Raw genomic sequence first — 20,992 nt, forward strand, 5'->3', positions numbered from 1 at the left:
CGCTGATGCCTCTAGAGCTGCGTAAGCTCTTTGAGCAAGGGCTTTGTCACTTCTGTCTCTGCAAAGCACCCTGCCAGACAGTACCAGTCCCACTGACTCAAGCAGAGTTTAGGTCCGGTGGGACTCTCTGTAACTGGTGAGCAACAATTTTTTACTGTCGATGTGAGACAGGAGAAAGCACCAATCTGTAACGAAACGCTTGCGAGCAAAGTAAAATGTTTTTCTGCGATGTGAACGGTGGGGGAGGAACGGAAGAAATTTGCTGTGTTGATAGTGTTTCCAAGTTTCACACGTCTTTATTTATGAATTTCAAGATCGAGACAATTTTTTTTTATAATTTACTTCCTGATTACACTTGAAACTGCTAGGTCCACCAAATAAAGTAGTTTGTTTTGTTATCACAGTGATTTATTTTGTAATGTTCAAGGGGGTCTAGTTCAGTACATTTGCTAAAGTAATGCACAAACTTGCTGCAGAATGTGAAGAGCCAGCTGGCAAACACCTTGTTCAAAATACAGATTCCAGGTTTGCCAGTAATCATCTCTCCTCTTTGATATGTATGGAAACCAAGCCAAACATAATTTCAGTATGTTTTTAGGGTGTTTTTCAATTACCAAGCTATAATAACGCTTTTATAGATGGTTTGGGGTTGTCTGAATTTGGAGATGAATTTGATTCTTTAGTGCAGAAACATAATAGTAGGACACATCCTGAAATGCGGATTATTATATGTATTAACAATATCTTTCTCTTTTTTCAAGAAAAAACACAATAAGCTATCCTGAAACAATGGAATTCACATTCCTCTCTGTGCAGCGATTGATTTAAATTGTATGTTAAATCTTCTCCTTATAGCTAATAGATAGGAACAGCTTATGTGGGTAAATATGTCAACCACTGAACTATCTGTATCTTTACCTCATGTTCTTTATCACTGCTGATACACCAGCCACTTCAGGTTCAATGTATACACATTGCTGAATATTCACTTATGCAAGGTAATATGATGTAAGAATGCTAAGATGCTTAGGCCATCTGTACGAAAATACTGTAGTATTTTCATATGAGTGTTGAATAAATAATGAAAGCATAAGAATGGACCCATGTGTAGAAAAAGTTACATTGCATTCACAAGCTCACAGTCTGGAAAAGAAAGATAAGATTGTTTCCAGCTTTCCGGAAAATGAACTACCTACAACTGATGTAAATGTGCCTCCCTCAGTAAGTGGTCTGTATCATTTATTGGATCCCATTGTTTTAAAAAACCAAGCATTTAAAGCTTATGTTGCTACATAACACATCTAAGTAGTTTTGAGTTCAAGTCACTTCACATTTCTGTAACACCTGAGAGGTTGACCATCTTCCTCCTTTATTTCCTATAAAGCAAATGTAAGTATTTTAACTTGCTTTGCTGATACTTACTCCAGATTTAGATCTTCCTGTTGCTATTCTTCAAATGAATCAAGAGGTGTGGTTTCTTTTGGTAAACCACATATGAAAATTCTTTTGATTTTTTATATGTATAATTTCAAATGAGTAATTTGTGAGCTATAAATTTTTCTTTTCATGTTGTTTGTTTGCCCATTAGCTCCACTACATCTTGCTGCATTTCCAGACCTTTATCTTTGACCCTTTCTGGCTCTTGACCCCAGCATTCTTGAGTCCTGACTTCAAGTGCTTGAGCAGCTTTCACCTGAACTTCAGCTTGTGGATAGCTAATTGGTAGATCTAACTAGATAGGGACCTTCCTATGACCTGTTTCTCTTGCTGCTTGTAAACTCGTATACTACAGGCAACCATGCCTTAAAGAGTTGATAACCTGAAGTCTCTTTCTTTTCATTTAACATTGGTGGTCTCTCCTGCCAAAACTCAGAGCATGATGTATCAGCAACTCTCCCTCCAGCCAAAGAAGACTTGATGCAGCTTGCTGTGAAGCCTGACAACTCCAGTCCATGTGTCAGCCTGAGGGAAGCAAATGAGAGCAATGAAACTTGTTTTCTACCACCAGAGTCTGTAGCCTCTGGCACCCACTAGTAGGAGGAGCAGTAGCACAGCTGGCCTGGCACAGGTCCCATGGTTTTACGCTTAATAGCAAATGTTTCTTGTGCAAACTTGTCCTAGCTTATTTTACAACTCATTTAGAAACTGCAGTGTTAAAACTACTTTAATTTTAGAACTCATTTTAATCCCTTTTTCAAGTGACTGAGCTGATGCAGCAGTCATTAAAGGGCAGTGTTTTGTTGCCTACAGAGGTCTGGATTTGAAGATATCTTGGCTTCATGTCCTTGAGCTTGCCAAAAGTATTAACTCTTATCATCCTAAACTAGTCTGTCTCTCTGGTACAATTTCATTCTGAATTGCAGAGAAGCCTATGTAGTTGTTCTTTACAACTATAAAAGAACTCATAAAATGAACATGAAATATGGATAGACAGGTCCAACTCTCAATTCAGCATCTACTTATTTGTGCATAGTATGCTATCTCTTAGGGCAAAACACTGCCAAAAGTGATGGCTGCCTTTGAGAACTTAATTTTTAACCCCCAGGGCCAGACACATACAGCAGGGCTTTCCATAACCAAGGGCTGCCAACCTCTGTGGCAACCCAGAGTGATCTTGGAACTCTAAAATGTCTCAGATCAGACCACTTTTGAAACCAGCATCCTTAGACTGTGATTCCTTCCTCTTTAAAGTGAGAATGAGATTCCTAACCATAGTTTGGTATCTCCTAATAATGAGCTTATTTTTTTTATAAAAGCACAAGGTAATTTTTAAACAGTGGTTCAGGTTCAAAAGCAGAACAGAGTGTGTGTTCTGCTACATCAGATGCGTGTAGGTGATGCAAGGGCAACAGTTGCTAACTTCATTTTTTATATTAGAAGAAAAAGGAAAGTAGGAGAGGATGTGTCATTTTGATGTAATTCTGGTCTAACGTCTGCCTGAAGAACACAGTGAAACCACAGCTGCTCATTCTTTAGCAAAGAAGCTTGCACCCAGCTTGTAGATATAAACAGTGATCTCTGTTTCTGTAGGAAGCATAAAGAAGCATTACTGCGTGATATCTGTGCAGTTCTATGCGCTCAGTCATTACCAGTCCACGTGGCTGTTCATACTGTAGAAATAATGTCCTTTCTGTTTTTAAAGGTGCATAAGATTTGCACAGTGCAATAGCAAAATTGTGCAGTGCTGGCATAAATAATCTGTTCTGACAACCCCTCGGGGAGTAACTCCTGTTGGCAAGATGTGTGTATTTAATCCCAGGATGGTCTGATGCCCTGGTAACTGCACCGTAACAATGGAAACAGGAGCTGGGCCTCAAGTACCTCATGGATTTGGTGGGCAGGCTCAGCTGGGTTGGTGAGGTAATGCAGCTCAACTTCAAAAGGGAAAGCAAAGAAGTTAAAAGTCGCTGCAGAGAGCCATCTGCTAGACAGCCAAAACTTTCTATGATGTATTAACAAAACATTTTGTAAGAGATGTGCTGAACTTCCTGTTGAATGAAACTTGTGTCATTTCTCTTTTCATTTCTTACTTTGCTCTACATGCCATTTGTAACAGTAACCTGTCATCACACATGCATACATCAGTAAGAAATCACACTTCCATGATGCTGACTCATAGCCATTTAGAAGGGAAGACGTATTAAGGGAGTGGGAATTAGCCACACTATCCGAAGGAGATTATCCTTTACATTTTGGAATTCAGATGTGAGCAGCTCTCCCTCTTCCCTGCTGCTTTGGGCAGCGTCCTTCAGGAGGCAGACAGACAGAAGTCTATTTCCACAGCCCTGTAGGACAGAATGAAAATGTTCAAACAAGTTCAGGTTTTGTATGTCTAGGTCAACACAGTTCATCTGGCAGCACCGTGGTAAAGTAACATCTAAAAATTGTTCTTGCTTTGGTAATAGTGTCTGTCAGTGCAATTTGCCACAGTGTCTGTCATTTGTGCTGATATCTGTATCTATTCTCTACAAAAAAGATGGTAATACAATAGAGTAACATTATGTAAACCTGCTGTGGTTTATAGTACAGAAAATTGAAAGAGACATTATTCATAGCTTGAAATACGTTGTACCAGTAGCTATAACAGTCTTGAGGACAGACTGGTAAGGAGATAATCAAAGAAGAAAGAACTTCGGCACCCAGCTGCAGGAAAAGCCAGTGGCATTTTCATAGATCATATATTCTCCCTCCTTATCAGGAACTCGTTCACTGTATATAGCAGGGGTAGCTAGCTCCTCACAGATAGCTTGTTACGCCCTTTACCTTACAGGTGGCAATCTGGAGAAGTTACATATTCCACTGTAGGATGCATTTCTTGGGTCACTGCAGCAGCTTATGGTGAGGGTTTTCTGTCACAGACACACATAATTATTTTTATGAAGAGGCAGTAGTTCTCAAGATCCTGAACCATATCAAGTTTTTTATTTGTCATTTTATCCATTAATCCTCTACTAACTGTGATTCAAGTCTCCTTGTTCTTGTTTTCATTTTTTGTTAAGTAAAGTGTCAGTGGAGGGCAAGCACTTAGTGGTACTGCTTGCTCATATAGCTGTACTAAACACAGATCAGACTTTGATTCTTCTTTTTCAGTGTTTGCCTCTTCCCTCCTGAATCCTGCCAGCCCATAGGATTAATAATGCTCCAGCAGTTACATAAACAAACCTACCTTTATCCACAAACTACAAAAGCTGTTAGATATTACTGTGCCAGCTATATCATATATAGGAAAACTAGATGTGATGTACACAATTACTTGACTAGATCCAATGCCTTCTAATAAGGTGACTTGAAGGCATTGATTGAAGTACCGTAGCAGATGTTCCCAAATTGTGTTCTTGCATTCCCCTCAAGTATGTATAATTTGCAGACAGGTATGTGACCTGTTGTCACCAGTGCTGATGCCACTGGTGTCCCTGCCAGTACCTGACTTTAAAAGTTTATGAAAGCCAAATTTAGAAACTTGTCTCCCCTCAAAGAGTGGCAGTAAATATAGATAAGCAGGACATCTGAGTGCATCCAGCTCTAGCTGCCCTTAGTTGATAGCCAAATACAAATCTGCAAGTAGGCAGGATCTTGTAGTCCTGGACTGCCACCTGCCGAATGAGCTCCTTGTTCTCCTGGCATTTCTCTGCACTAGGTCCACACACATCAGCTGCTGTACATGTTTCTTAACTGTATTTAGGTTGCAAGGAATCTGAGTGTGTACCTGGTTCTGACACATGGCTGTTCCTGAGGATGAGAACTTCTGAACATCCTGTATAAGCCTTTGGTTACTGCAGCTCAGCTCTACAGTTGGAATTATGTTAGGCAATACACAAGAATATTTTAGGACACTAAATGGTGCACCAAAACACTGCAGCCTTATGGTGCAAAGTGCTGCAGGCACGTGATTTGAATGTGCTAAAAAAGTGTTCCAGTTTTTATTGGTTTTGAGTATATTCTATCCATACCACGCCAGTTTTATGCCTGACTAGGTATTGCCAGTTCCCCCCAGACAATATAAAGCCATATAAATAACGATCTCTGTACTCACCAGAAGTGCCATCATGTGCTCCTGCCCCATTCATTTGGACTGGTAGATGATCCAGTGCTACACAAATCAAATCTTACTAATCTTGTCAGCATGTCCTTACTAAAGCTGAAATTTCATAATTGTCTGAGCTTCACCGCCATCCGACATATATACAAGCACAAAGAAATCTCAATATTTACCAGCACAGCTGTTTTCTACCTCCTTCCCCATCTGCAGCCCCCCAGGACACCATTCTAATAGCATCTTGTGTAAACAGCAGTTGGCAAAAATCTTGAAGTCCCTTCTATGGCAGATATGACATCACTGGGACACACATATCTCGAGTTTCTTAAAAAAATTATTTCCTCCGGAACGTCCACTGGGGAAACTGAACAAGCTGAGGGTGTTCCTGGAGTGCCTTATTCATCTCTGTCTGAAGACAGCATCAGTCTTTGTGTTGGCTGCAGGGAACGCAAGTGTGGAGTTACAGGCTGAGCCTGGCTCTACCCCTGGTGGTTCCAGGGAGACGCCCAGTGGTCCCTGTTGCTCTTTGTGGACTTGCTAATGGGATTTGCCGAATGCAAGACCTGTGCAGTTGTTCCTGACTCCACACTTTACCAGCTAAAAGAAAATGATCACATGGGGATGGGCTGAGGCCAGGCAGCGGCACTGTCTCTCAGGTGAAGACTGGACTGGAAGCAGCTCCCCCAGGACAGGGCTGGGTCCCAGCTGTAGCCTCCCTGTGGCACTGCCTGAGGACTTCTGCCTTGGCTGCACTGACTCTGCATTGTCCCTAAGCCCTGGCAGCCAGACCTCCTGCTGTGGGGGTCTCTCAGGACCTTTATAACATGGGCACAGGTTTTACAGCTGCTCTGCACAAACATGGTGCATGGTGCTTTCTAGTATTTTCTTTCAATCTGTATCAAAATCTAAAGTTACAAATACTGTTGGAAATGAAAATGCCACCTAACCAGCAGTCTGGTCCTTATCACAGCTGCTGAATCTCAGTACCAAAAAGTCAAGTTTCAAATTAATTAACTCTTGGATGCCTTTTCAACTTCAGATAAACCACAGCTTTCAGTACTTAGCAGCTTTTAGAAAATATCTGCAATTAAATATGATACTTTGGATCCATTTCAGAATACCTGACTTGCTGTGGTACACTTCCAAAGATAATTTCATTAGGGTTTTTCTTTCTGTGACACTACTTGGAACAAAATCCTACAATTTCCTTCTCATAAGTGTCTCCCACTGAAATCAAGGGCGCAACCTCAAAGGTACAGTCTGCCAAAGGTAGCTCTTTTTCTTCCACAGACTAGATTAACTGCTTTGCAGGCCAAATCTAGACATAGGGCCATTGGCTGATCATATCTGCTAAGAGATCTAAAAAGGAGTATGCATTATAACCTTTTATGTTCTAGCCAGTGGCTTGAACCTACCCATGAGAGCAGTGGTTTGATGTCATTCATTGGGCTACTTCATTCTGTAGTCATGAATTCTGGCGAAGCTTTTTCTCAAGTAGATAGACTGTCCCAGATAAAATTTAAATAAACTTCATTGTTTTTTAATCTGGAATGGCAGCAAAAGGTTTTGTGATTGAAATATATACCTCCCCCACCTGCAGATGTGCTAGGTCTCACCATGAGTAGTTGACATGAGCTGTCAAAATCCATCCCTTAATTACAATATTGGGTGAAGAGATAAAGTTGTAACTATCATGTCCTGAAAGTCCTGCTAATGTAAGGAAGAACATTCCTGATGACCTCAAGAGAAGGAAGAACATCCTGTTCTGAAGAGAAGGATGGTGAAAGCATTAACCTAAAGAGCAATGTCATAGTGAATTAAAATCAACAGTGGCAGTTCTTAATTGTTTTTAAAGGTTAGTTCAGGGAGGTGTTCCACCACTTCTACTTGCATAGCAAAGTTAAAATGCTCTCAGCAGAACAAAGCAGTTCTTCATCCCCACCAGGATGTAAAGTTTCAGGAAAGAAGCCATGTGAGTAGTACATAGATTTTTAAATATATATTTTAAAATAGAAGTATGTAGAAAACCTCTCATTCTTCTGGCTTACTTATGCTGGAAGTTTCCATTTGAATTTGGATTTGCACATACAAAAAAAGAAAAGTTAACATTTTCAAAATATTCCAGTGGTCATAATTTTTTTTTATGGGTAAATACCTCCTTGACACTGCACAGTGTCCAGTGTAGCAGCATAGTAAATATGGGCCCTTTGTGGCTAATTAACATCCATTTGCAGCAGAAAACTTATATTTGGAAGAAAGGGTCCAGGGCAAAACATTGTCTGCAGTGGGGCATTAACTTCCCACAGAATATTTTGTGTGGTAAATACAATATAATGTGGAAATATTTGAAAATTTTAATGTTCCATAGGCAATCACCTGATGAAATAAACCCACCTAAATTTTCCAGCTGAAAGATAGGAGAGTCTCAGTCTGCTCTGGTCTTATCAGAAATTAGACTTTATAAAAATAATACCAGAAAGAAGTTTGAAAATCTTGACTTGTTAATTGAAGAATTAACTTGACATGTTAATTGAACGCTAGCAACAGGATCCAAGAAGTTAATCCAGTTTGATTGCATTGTGACAGCTAATACGTTGTTCTCTACTTTATAAAATGGGTATTTTTTTGTTTTCTCTCCATTTTGGGTCTCTCCTTTAAGTGTGGGCCATGCTGGCAGCCTCTGTGAAGTTTGTTGCCTTTTCAAACTTAAAAAAATTATTTGAGATTTAATGTTTCATTTTTTTTCTGCTCCCACCCAGACATAGTCATCCTCAAATAAACAATTTGTTGTTAAAGATCTTCTGTTGGTTTCTGTCATAGCACGCTGCATCTGTCCTGGTTTTAAATTTTAAATGTAACTCTAATGCAGCAGCTCTTCCAGATTATTTTCCTCCTAATTTACGTCTGCATTTGCTCCATCCACCTCTGATGCTCCTTGAACACTGATAGCATGGTATTAAGACAGCTTAAAGGAGCCATATTTCTCACAATTCTACTGTCTATAAAATATTTATTTCTCAACAAATGACACTTCTCTAATCCATTTTTTACATTCATTGAGATCCATGGCTCATCTCTCAGACTTAGTTCTCATTGTGTTTTGAACTGGGTTATTTAAGGAACAGCAATTAAATCCCTAAAAGCCTTTATTGGCATAGTAGCGTTTCTGCTATACTCAGAAGTTTTATTTTCTTCCTGGGCACTTTGGGTAATTTCAATAGCAGAAAGACTTGTTGGAAGAAGGATGTATGGCAGGGAACAAGACCAGGGACCACACATCACACAGACAGCAGGAGGACACAGACAACTACTGAGGAACCAAAGTAAAGGTTACATATTAACAGGAGCTTTTATCAACAGTTTCTAACATTGAGGCTCTCACTATTAATTTAAAGCTAAATCTAACAGTTTCCAGAAAAGAGTGGCAGAAGCACCACACTTTCCTGTGTTCCTGGGAAGTAAAGCAACTTAGGGTTTCAGAATTCTTCCTACCTCCTCACCAGGGCAAGTCAAATCTTTGATCTCTGAGTGGGAACAATGCAGATTTTATGACATGACAGTTTCTCTGAAGACTTGAGTGCTGACTTTCTTTTCAGTATTGGCCTGAATCCATTAAACCATACATGAATGCACAATACTAGAAATGTTCCACTGCAGTCTATTCATTAAAACTGCAGTCTGTTCTGTCACTTGATCAGCAGAAAGACTGAAGTAAAAAGTTTCTTCTGCTGTGTTTTGGTCAATAAATCTACTGGTCCAGATTCATTCCTGGTACAATTCCAATTCGGCAATGTGGATAGATGTTGTATTTATTTTTCTCCCTCCCTAAATTAAATTATCTAACCAAAAAGATGACAAATCTTCAAAAGTACTTTGCATAAGCAAGGCTGGAAGTATCATTGAACAAAGACAAATGGAGGAATTTTAATTTAAAATTTACTGCAGGTTTGCTGACAACTGGTTGTTAAGCCAATCTATTCCACGTTAAGTTTAGACAATAATCATAAATCAAAGTGAAAGACAAGATCAGTTAAATAAAGCTACTTAGAAACATTTATTTTCTCAGATATACCTTTCAGGGCTTCTAGGCAATGCACAGACTGTTGACAACTGTGTGATGACTTGGGCAGCTGAAGAAGTGGCAATGGTGAGAACTGCCAGAGTGAAGCACTTCTCCATTCTTCTGTTTTATTACTGCGTTGCCTCTGGCTTCAAGACCCAGTCAGAGCCAGCTGGAGTGGGCAGGCAAATTTCCCGATGTTAACACATGCCTTTGGCATTTTCTTTCACCAAAGTCCAGGATATCATCTGCAGTCTTCTAAGGGCCAATGTGCAGTTTGGAGATGAAAAACGAAACTTACAGAGCATCCAGCGTACTGCTTAATAACTTAGGACCTTGTGCTTTTTTATTTGAAAGTATACTTTGGTTATTTTTGTTTTTCAAGAAGAGATGTGAAAACCACAGTATAGTGTCTGCTGATGGGACTCGGCACGGTGGGACTATCACCACTAGGTGGCACGAATCTGATGCAGCAGAAAACATGTCTCAAAAAATGCTGGAGCACTTAATGGTTTGCTGAATAGCTGCCATCCAGTAAGTGAAAAGACTACCACCACCACCACACTAGCCATCAGCACAGGACTCGTTTGAAGAGTCCACTTCATTCTGGTTTGCCCAACAGTCTTCTAGATAACAGGGAAGGGAGGATGCGTTTGGAACAGAACTTCTGTTTTGCCTCCTTCCCCAAAGGCAAAATGAAAATCCATTGCTAATAATATGTTTTTTCTGTATTTCTGCAGCCAGGTATTTAAATCACACATTTTTTTCCCGACTTGGAGCTGCAATGATGTGGACAGCTAGGACTGTGTCAAAAAATTGAGACCAGCTGGCTGCCATGGTGATCGCATTCCCTTTGGCTGTGGCTGCACAGCTCACTCAGTGCAACCCTGTGTTTAGGCCTCAAGGCTGTAAACTGAAGTATCCCAGCAGCACTTTGCCTCCAAGTCAGCGCTGACCCTGCACTGCAGGTCTGGGGAGAGCTCCTCTCACGGTGTGTCCTCTGAGTGGACTGTCAACCTGGAAGACTCCAAATGATGGCCCTCCAAGTAGATATTAGAGATCCCAAGATAATTCCCAAATTTCTTTTGGGATATGCACTCTAGTATACCACTGATTTCTTATTCAGATTTGCTAGTATCTAATCCATTCCTTTAAGCAGAATTTCTAGACAAATATGGTATTTGATCTCTCCTAAAATACAGGAAGTCTGGCCTTGCTATTTATGACAAAGGAGACTGAGAGCCACAGAAATACATTTTGGTATGGCTTACAACTCTTAAGCTTTTGTAACAATTTATTTCTACAGCATCACAGATGTGGAAAGCACTTTAAATACATAGAATATGTGCTTTAAATGTTGTATCATATATGCAGAAGGCACTCAAAATAAAGAAAATGGAAGGTCTTTGTACTAAAGCACCTATGCTTTAAATGAGATTAAGTGCAAGATAAGATGACAATAAACAAAGGGCTGGATGAAAAACTGGCAGTGGTGAACAGTCGGACTTAATAATATGACCATATCTTATTTCCTCCTCAGATTTTTTAATACAGTAAATTTATTGTAATAGGATTTCTGGACAGCATCCACTCTGAAAGCCTGTGCAGAACTTAGCAATAGAAGATTGTTTGAAAAAAAAATTGAGGCATGTCAAAAGATTTTAAGGGAGTCTGAGGCTGCAGGAAGAAAAAGATCAGAGACTATTTCTTTAAAAATATTTTTAACAATTCCCATTTCTTACACAGATGGCATGCTTTAATATATTACTTTGATATAAGTTTCTGAGTCATTTGTGTCAAATGTGAATTTGGTTTGGTTTCCTGGAAGTGTGATGCTACACCCAGACACTACAGTGACGAATGTTATACACATAAAGCCAGTCAGAAACTATATGCTGGGGTGAGAAAAAGTTTCCTTATAGGAAACTTGGTTTTTGGCAGAAAACAAAGTAAGTTCTCAATTTTGGCCAGTGAGATAAGAACAGGGGGAATACCTTTTCATATATAACGTAGAGGAAAGCAAATTATTTCTGAGAAAAATTTCATTTTGCTAAAACCTGAGTTTTCATCAGCACAAGTTTCAGTCATCAATTCTCAAACATGTTTAAGGCATTTCGTGTATTCTCACACTAGAAGGACACTGCCTGAGAAGGACTACAGTTTCTTTACACTTCCAAATTCTATGCAATTTAGTTACAGATTTAATGTGGACATTTAAAAACACATGATAATAACCACAGAAGCCCTGAAGCTTGCACAGGGGCAGGATTTTGCTCAAGGGTCTTTGCTTGGAGCAAGCTTTCAGCTCAGACAGTGGTGTTTCACCATCCTATTTCCCTGCCTGTGGAGCCAGAGCTTGGCATAGGCAGTGCTCACCCCTTGTGAGGCACCAGACTCCCAGGGCCCCACAGTAGCGGGGCACAACAGAGGGAGGGAACAGCCCAGGGAGCAAACCTTTAAACAGTACCTGCAAAGGCAGACAGTGAATTGCTAGGACTTAGTATTTACCAAAGAAATTAATTAAAAAAAAAAAAAAAAAAAAAGAGCCTAGCAGCTTGCATCAGGGATGCATAATTAAAATTCTGCAAATTCAAAATATCCAGAATTCACACTCTTCCTTTAAGAGAGGCGGAAATTTGGGCTGTTTCACAGACAATTGGTATGTGCTATTTTACAGGTCAAAAGAAAGTCAGAGAGGGGCACTCGTTGCAAAGTGCAGCCCAGGACTTCCTCATAAAAATCTGCTTTGCCCCTTTCCAGCACCATCCTTCACATGCCCCCACCCAGAGTGCAAAAAGATACAGCATTTCTTTTATGCACAGCTTTCCTGAGCAAAATAATCTGTTTCTTAGTGTTGGTCCCATTACATTTAGATCTGTGTTACAAAGGAACTCATTTTGACCAAATCTTCCAGGGACAATCTCTGGACTTACTAGATCTTTTTCTCTAACATCTGTTCCAGCTAAAAATCTGTCTAGAGATCAGCAACTGGAAATCTGTAGTCCTAGAAGACGCAATTGGATTATTACTATTTTATATAGTATATATATTATATATATATCTATATTATTTATATTATCCGGTGTTTTCTTATGTCAAAGTATTGCATGATAGTGCTGAGGTGCTACACCAAACATCTGCACTTGTTTCCATTAACTGCGAGTAAGCTGGATCAATATTCAGACGTGGTCATTTGTTCTCTGTGATACTACCAAGCATCTAAAAACCGTCTCTAAAACCTGGGTGGTTAATGTGAACCAGGCATTTTTAAACAGATCAGCTGGCCCACCCATGATTATAAGCCTGAACATAAGGGAACATGTTTTACAAGGTCAATTCCAATTAAAGCTCCTCTCCCAACCCAAATATCTTTAATCTCCAAAGACTACTTGTATGCATCGTTTCACTTATGCAAGCCTGTTTTGTGATTACTTCCAATTACTTCCCTGCCCCCCTAGCTTTCTCACTCTCATCTGTCATGGTTGTGAATACACACATAGGGATGTAACTGGCCGTAGCGTACCACAGCTGCTTTCCTCAGGTGCTCCTTTGTAGGGCAGACTTCAGGATGTGATTTAATACTTGAGAACAAGGTGGCACATGAGGGAAGGAACTGCTCAGATGATGATGATGTTTAGTAGATCATATTCCTGCTATTTTAGTTACTAGTTTTACTTTTTTACTCTACGGTTTATTCACAAGCATAAAGTTGCAGAGTTGCTAAAGAGAGCACAGGAGAGGGTTTTTTGATAGCAAAAATAGAATGAGATTCTAGTCTTAAAGATGGATTGGTGTCAAAACCCCTGATCTATACTGGAGGAGGGCTCAAATGTCAAGGGCAGATCTTGATCTTATTTCTCTGCATGGAAATCTGAAGTAGCTCCACACTTTTTCAAATGTTTTGCTGGAAACCTCACTGAGTGCACAGTTTGAATCCAAGTGCTCAATCCAGGACCAAGAATGGAAATCAGTTCCAGCCCATTTTAATTAAAAAATATGTTTTAAAAATGTTAATACTGCAGAGGTCAATGAGGACACAGACCACTGTAGTATTTGAACAGAGAAGAAAGGCATCTTTCTCCAAACTCTACCAAATTATACTGATTTCTTTCTTATTTTTCAACAGGCATAAGAGACAATGGGCTTTGGCAACTGTTCTATGCCAGGAAAGGGGAGTGATTCCATCTGATTCAATATTTGCTTCCCTGCATTGCCTCAGCCCCACAGTACAGAGGGAGGTGGGAAACGGCCAGTCTCCTGAGCTGGTTGCCATCTCCCTGGGGAGCTCCCGTCCAGCACCAAGCTGCCATGTACCCCTTGGCACATTGGAAGAGGAAAGGCAGGGAGGGAGGTGGCCAAGCCAGTGGTGCTCCGTCCATCTGTTGTGCAGTCCAGTGGGACACCCACTCCTCAGGAGAGCAGAGCAGCCTTCAGGCTGTAACTGGCTTTTCCAAGACATCTCTGCTCAGCTCGGGTGTGCCCAAAGATCAGACCCAGTGGAGTTACACCAGTATGCAAGAGAGCAAATTATGGTCCTGGATCTTGAGTTTCATTGTTTTGTGTTGATGATGCAATATGACTAGTTTGTTAGGAATAATAGTGCTGCACTCAAATATGCCCCTCTCAGAAATAGCTTCTTTGCAGGATTATTAAGGGTGATTGTTTTAGAAAAACAGATGCATTTGCCTTAGTTCCTGAGAGCAAAATCACTTTAAGGTAACAGATACTCCTTTCAAACTATACCATCTTGCTGATGCATCACACTGCATTTGAATGGTGCTTTTGGATATGCAGTTTCACCACTCCCTCAAAAAAACCCAAGCATCTAAAAACATACTTTTTAACAGATATGGTCTCCTTTTAAACAGATATTCCCTCCAGTAATGAGGCCTGGAGTTTGCTGGTGTGGGAATGTCACTGCACAGCATGCTGGTAGTGCAAATACCTTGAATTAAAGGTCTGAATTAAAGAAAGCAAATATTTATCTGAAAAGAGATCCCTAGCATGCACAGTACGTTTCTAATCAGTGTCCATAAATATAACTGATGGTAAAGTAATCTTGCCTTTGAACTGATTGCTCTGATCAGATTTGGTTTTAATTGAGTTCAGATGTAAATAGTTTTTAAAAAGGATGCAGTACTATAGAAGTAATTGGGATTTGTGTGCTTTCAGTTGGGATTGGGGGTGAATTTTGAAATTCTTTTTCTACTTCTCTCTCATGATCGTGTCGCATATGTGAATTTCTAGCATATTTTTCTTACTTTGGCATAGGAAGATGAGAATATCTATATTAGTCCACCTCACCCAAAACACAAGAGGCCAGAAAAGCTTAACACATGAGTGTCCTCCTATAGGTTCAGTCTACATGATTTCTGCAGATATAGCAAATCTTGCCCTAAGTGGGTTTCCCAGGAAAAGTGGTGATTGGATGAACACAAGTAAGAATGTCATAAAATGGTAAATGTTCTGGTGCAACATCCACTTGAACATGGAAACATTTTTGGGAATGCCTTAGAAATTTTCCATTGCTCTTATAACAGTTAATCTGAAAACTCTGCCTCACTGCTTCCCATCATTTTTCAATTTGAAAATTTTGTAAGGTCATATTAGAAAACAAGAGGTACTAGAAAAGACACCCTATTATTTTTTTATATTTATTATATATGCCTAAACAACAAATTTAGGTTTTGAGGAGAAAAAGAACAAGCATACACATTTGAATGAAGCAATATAGCATATGTTTATCATCAAACTTTACTGCATTAAGCATATATTTTCTACTTCTTACAAGCAGGTCTGATCTTCACAGAACTTCCTACAATGAGTGGGTTAGCAGGCAAACTGTACCTGAAATGTTACTCCCAATAAGCACACTTGATTGGAGGATATGTCTGTGCTTACTTTCTGCAGGAGCTGCCCATGTCCTGAGGAGTCAGATGTTATACTTGTTATGACTAAGGTAGACCTTTGGAGCAGGTGTTTGTATTGATCTGATTTCGAGGACACACATCACCGTGGTGTCCAAGTCACCTTAGGCAGCATATTTCAGGACTATGTATAAAGCATATTGATTTTTGGAAGCCTGTTTCTAAATGAAGAAAATGCAACATTTGCATCTTTCTTCTTTCTGAACTTGCACCTGGTATTTCCAATTCATTCCCTGCAGACGAGCTATAAAGTACTTTCTTACATCATTCCCTCTGCACATTTCTAATACTTAATCCCACTGAAGTGAACAGAACCGTCTTCATGTGGACAAGATCAAACCTTGAAGATGTAGATTAAGACCAAAGTGAAGGAGAGAGGCATACACCACTTCTGCTTCATGCTTTCATACTGAAAGACCCTTTCCCCAGTGTATTGTATGTAGTGTAATTGTATATATAGTGCTTTGTCCAGATAAAAATACTTTGGAAGAAGCCATGCTGTTGCAAAGAATCAGACAGCAAACACCTGTCTTTCACCCATTACTCGTACAAGCTCATTCCTACTTGATTCTCTGATGAGGAAGTGGGGTATCATCACAGAAATAGAGAACAGAGTGAAACAAAATAATGGTCCTGTGACAAGAAAGGAAACACCTCACAGTCCAGTCACTTAGATCTCAAGGCAGAAACAAAGGTTTATGCTATTATTGGTACCCTTGTCATTTTGGACACCAATATTCAAGAAGGCCTACCTGAAAATTATTTTCTTCACACATTTTTACAAGTGCAACTTGCAAACATGACCACAGTATAAGCTTAGGTTTAAATTAGCAGTAACTGTTGTGGAGTGGGGACTGTTGTTACGTGGTGGTGCTCAATGACACTTGTGAATTAAGACGGCCACTGCAAGGAGCAGACATTGCACATGGCCTTGAGTAGCACACTGTGCTCTGCTTCTTTGAGCAACATAGGAATGGCCAGACTAAATCAAGTCCAAAGAGGGGGCCCAGCTCACCACACAGAGGCACACAGTATAGTTAAACTTACGTCTCAAATTTTTATCCAGTGTTGAGAACTTTAGACAAGCTGCTCATGTAAGCTACACTGATAGATACAGAGTACTTGCATTAAAATCTTTGCCTCGTTGACAAATAATAGGCTATTTAAAAAGTTTTGCATTTCTAGCACTGGAGTTAGATGATATATGACTAAGATGGGTGATTATGGAGAGAGAGAGTCTTTATATTAATTGTTTGGTTATGTTCTCTGTTAATGTAGGAACCCATCCACCATGCTTTAGCTAGACATATGGAAGGTTTTAGAAGTGCCTTTGGCATTGGGAGCTAATATGAAATATATTGCAACATAAAGATCTTTCAGAAAATCTAAGCCTGTTTATCACAGTGACATTAGGAAGTCGGGATTATTTTTGTGAGCAAAAGGTGCAGAATTTGGCCCAGCTTTTGATATATTGCCTGAATGGATCTATGCTATTGCTGCTGCACTTATTTCTGTTTGTAACTAAATGTAAGTTGCTTTCTATGGGAATTTGAATTGTACTCTGTGTATTATTTACATGCGTTGAAAGAAGCATTGATGTACGATAGGAGCCAGTATAAGACTAGCAGGGGAAGGCTATTAAGACATATATATGCTGAACTCATTAGCTAAATTTATCTTGTACTATTTTTAGTAGAAGTCCAGATGACTGTGTATCCCCATTACATCTCCCTGGGCTTGTAAATGGTCTATTTGTTAAAAAAAAAAAAAAAAAAAAAAAAGCTTAAATTAACAAATTGTCTTTCTTTCAAAAACAAGTTTCATCCACAATCTAACACAACACTGAGGGGCCAAGGTGGCTGCAGTAGCAAGACTCACATCAAATCCTACCTTCAGGCTGCATATCCTGCCTTCCCAGCTGAGTGCCCTTAATTAAGGCACAGTTACTCTGCATATAAGGAAACCCCTGCAGCAGAGGAGGCAGCGCGATAAAATAAGTTGAAATCTCGTGTCTTGCTGGTCTCCAGCAGAGGATGTGTGGAGTCAAGCATCCTCAGGCAGCAGAAGACATCCAGCCTGGATTCATCACATCTTAGGAATGTTTCTCTTCAGGAGAAAGAAAGGAAGAAGAGATCAGACAGCAAGAAATCCTGAGCAGGGATGTATGCACTTAGAAGGACAGACTCCTTAGTCCCAGTAGCTTTCATAGCTCTGCTGGCCAAGTACCTTGTTGTGTCCCTTATCTCCATGAAGTGCCATGGCTCGGAGCTGTGACTCCAGTAGATGACAGCTGATAATTCACGAAGCATTTTATCTTGGCCTGTAGCAGGGATTTTTCTGTACTGCAGTGAAAATCCAAACTAATTTCTAATGAGAACACCATTAATATTTACCCAGACCTCCCAGCTGAACAAAGTCCTCTGCACCAGTGCTTGCTCCAGCCTGGCATCATACTTCCACACTCATCTTCCCCACCATTCGTGTGTGAAGTGCCCTGAGGGTGCCAGCAAGCCATCACTTCTTCCAGTACCCTTCCCTCTTCTCAAATGGTGTTTGCTACATGACATTCAAAAGTGAAACAGGCAACAAGAGCAGCTGACTGATGAAGCTCTATCCCACTGGCTCCTGACATCTTTTCTCTTGGAAAACAATGAGATACTGACTGTGGCTGGGGAAACTCGGACCTGCTGGGTGAGTTATACAGCAATTATATCCATTTCAGGATGATTCAGGCACCCCTCATTACTCCTGGTGTACCATTGATTTTACTGCAATTAAATCCTGGAGGTTTCAGACTTCGCTGAAATGTCAAATATCAATTAAAACAAAATCTCAGACATTCATAAAATGGATGCTTCCTGGAGATGCTTTAGCAACACTTCTGCCCTCCCCCACCTTTTTATCACCAGCTCAAATAAACTTCAAACAGAAATTTTCCTCTAATATTATAAAAATGTCAGCCAAAATGGCTGAAAATCACTAATACTTCAACCTTACTGGCTAAATTTATACACATTAGCCAAGGAGAGACAGGTACATTGTGCCAACGTAGGTCAAGGACGACATGGAAATGAGAAAAATGTTATCATATGGGAACCATTGCTAGGTAAAATTAAAATACATGAGAGATGCTTCTCAGGAGTCAGACAAGTTCTGACACGGAGAAAAAAATAAAGTAGCACAGCTGATGCATTTCTGTTCCTCCTTACTAGGGCTGGTGTTTTGTGGACTCCTCCATTCGAGCTCCGTGGACCAGCTGTGCTGACTGAGACTTGTCTATGAAATTAAGATGGGCTAATTACACCAATATGACTATCATGCTCACACAGGAGAATTCGTGTTTGTGTCCAGTGCACAGGTGCGACAAATCCATCTTGCCCACATCCTAGGAAAGGCTTGTCTCCTTTTTTCATAAAGAACGTGTTAAACTTCACTTATTACAGTTTAAGAGATCTAGAAGGTGAACATTTAGAGTATGGTGCTTATTTTGTTATACACTGTTTGAAAACCAATTGTTTACTAGCTCTGTTTTGTTTTCTCATTTAATTAGGGACTTAGTTCTATGTTCCAGTGTCAACAGAGCCAGCAAATATTTAAATAAGATTGAGATGCTTATTTCCTCATTGCTTTGCTGTTGGTGAAGGAGACACTTTGGTCTCTATCTTTTCATTCAATATTTTATTACAAAGAAACAAAGTGAAGTGATTTCTGTCATCCACGTGTGTTGAAAAGAGGGACAGTAGAAAGCAAAGCAACACTACTTAGGAGGCTTAAACCCCTTGTCTCTGCATTATACGGGAGCACAGCTGGATTATAGCAAATTGATGCCCTAGGCAAAATACAGAGTTCCCCAAGGCTTTCTCTGCTCCCCCAAGAACACATGGTGTCTCCGCTGCTACATGATGCTGCATTGACAGGGGAGTTTTCATCTCTGGCAGGCAGAGACTTACCTACCAGCCACTCCTGGCACCGTACTAGAAGCTAGGGGACCATCCAACAGCATTTTCATGGGCCAAGATAGGGCAACCTCAGATGCCACACTCCTTCAGCAACCCTTTCCAGCTGTGGTGCAGTCACTCATGCCTTTTAGGATTTGCACTCTAATTTGCCTTGGACTAATCTCCAGGTGCCAGTGAGCTCAGGCATCATTGCATCCATTACACACTCATTACCCTTCAAAGATTTTCTATCTGACCATGAGGTCTAGAAATATGTATGAGTTTCTGTTCAGATGCAATCATGCAGCTCTCAGACAGAGCTTAGACCTAATAGAGCCACCACATCAAGCATGTGGGAGTTGGGAGCATTTGCTGTGGATCCATTTCACAGAGGGTGAGATGTACCCCAGCTATGAACAGAAAGTACAGACAGCAGCACTGGCAGACCCTTCTTTGCAAGGCTGGGCTTTCTTCCTTGATTCCAGCATCCCCTGGCACGCTGAAAGATTGGGAATGGAAGACTGCTTCAGATGTAAGGCATCCATTTGTATTTAATAGCTAGCATTGATTTTCAATTTCATATCTGCTGAACAGTAGCCACTGGGCACATTAAAATTCATCATCATATTCACTGCACCTTCCAATTCAGATTCTACCATCACCTTTAATGAATCAATTCATGTCAGCACACAGTGTATATGTTTTTAAACTATTCTCAGGGACTTTATGAAGTTAATTCAGCTGAACTCTGAACAGCCTGATTTTAGCTCATGGGGCTACAAGGAAGATGTAAATATAAAACACTCAAGCAGTTCAACATGTTCAACCTGTATTGAAAAACTTAGTATTAGGCTACTCTCTGTCCTTAAACCACACATTTAATGCATGATAATAGCATTTATCCCTCATCATGTAACTTTACTGCTCCTTAAAGCAACATGGAAAACATTGATCAGCTGTGTTATTCTTTGCCAGTATTTAGGCACAGCTCTCTGTGTGGGTCATCCTACACCCACACCAAGAGCACGCGCCAGCACAGTCTGCTCAAGGTCTGGGTATTTTGGAAGGAAGAAGGGATCCCATTTTTTTTGCTTCAACAAAGGGAAACAAGTATTTGATTTCATGGCTCTGTGGCTTGGCAGCCACCAGTAGGGTTTGTTCCTTTCTAAGAGGGTTGCAGATTTTGCTATCCTGTGGCCTTGCTGGTAGCACCAGTGGAAACACTGGAGATATCAGTGATGCAGAAAAGGGAGACCTGAGGCTTTTCCAACCTGCAAACAGAAACGTGGGATCTTCGGCCCAGGGATCAATACAGGCTGCTGCCCACTTTGTTTCGCATGACCTGCAACCACCCTACTTTTTTCACCATGTTACAGGACAGCACTGACGCGCACGTCAATGTGTGACCTCCACAAAGGCCTGTGCAGCCCATGTAAAGAAAAGGGACAAATCTTCAGTGCAAGGGATTGTGAAAGACTCTGACAACTGGCAGCAGCAAACTCACGTGGTTGCTTGGTACCACATGTAGATG

This window comes from Chiroxiphia lanceolata, chromosome 5, assembly GCF_009829145.1.
Source record: "Chiroxiphia lanceolata isolate bChiLan1 chromosome 5, bChiLan1.pri, whole genome shotgun sequence".
NCBI lineage: Eukaryota > Metazoa > Chordata > Aves > Passeriformes > Pipridae > Chiroxiphia > Chiroxiphia lanceolata.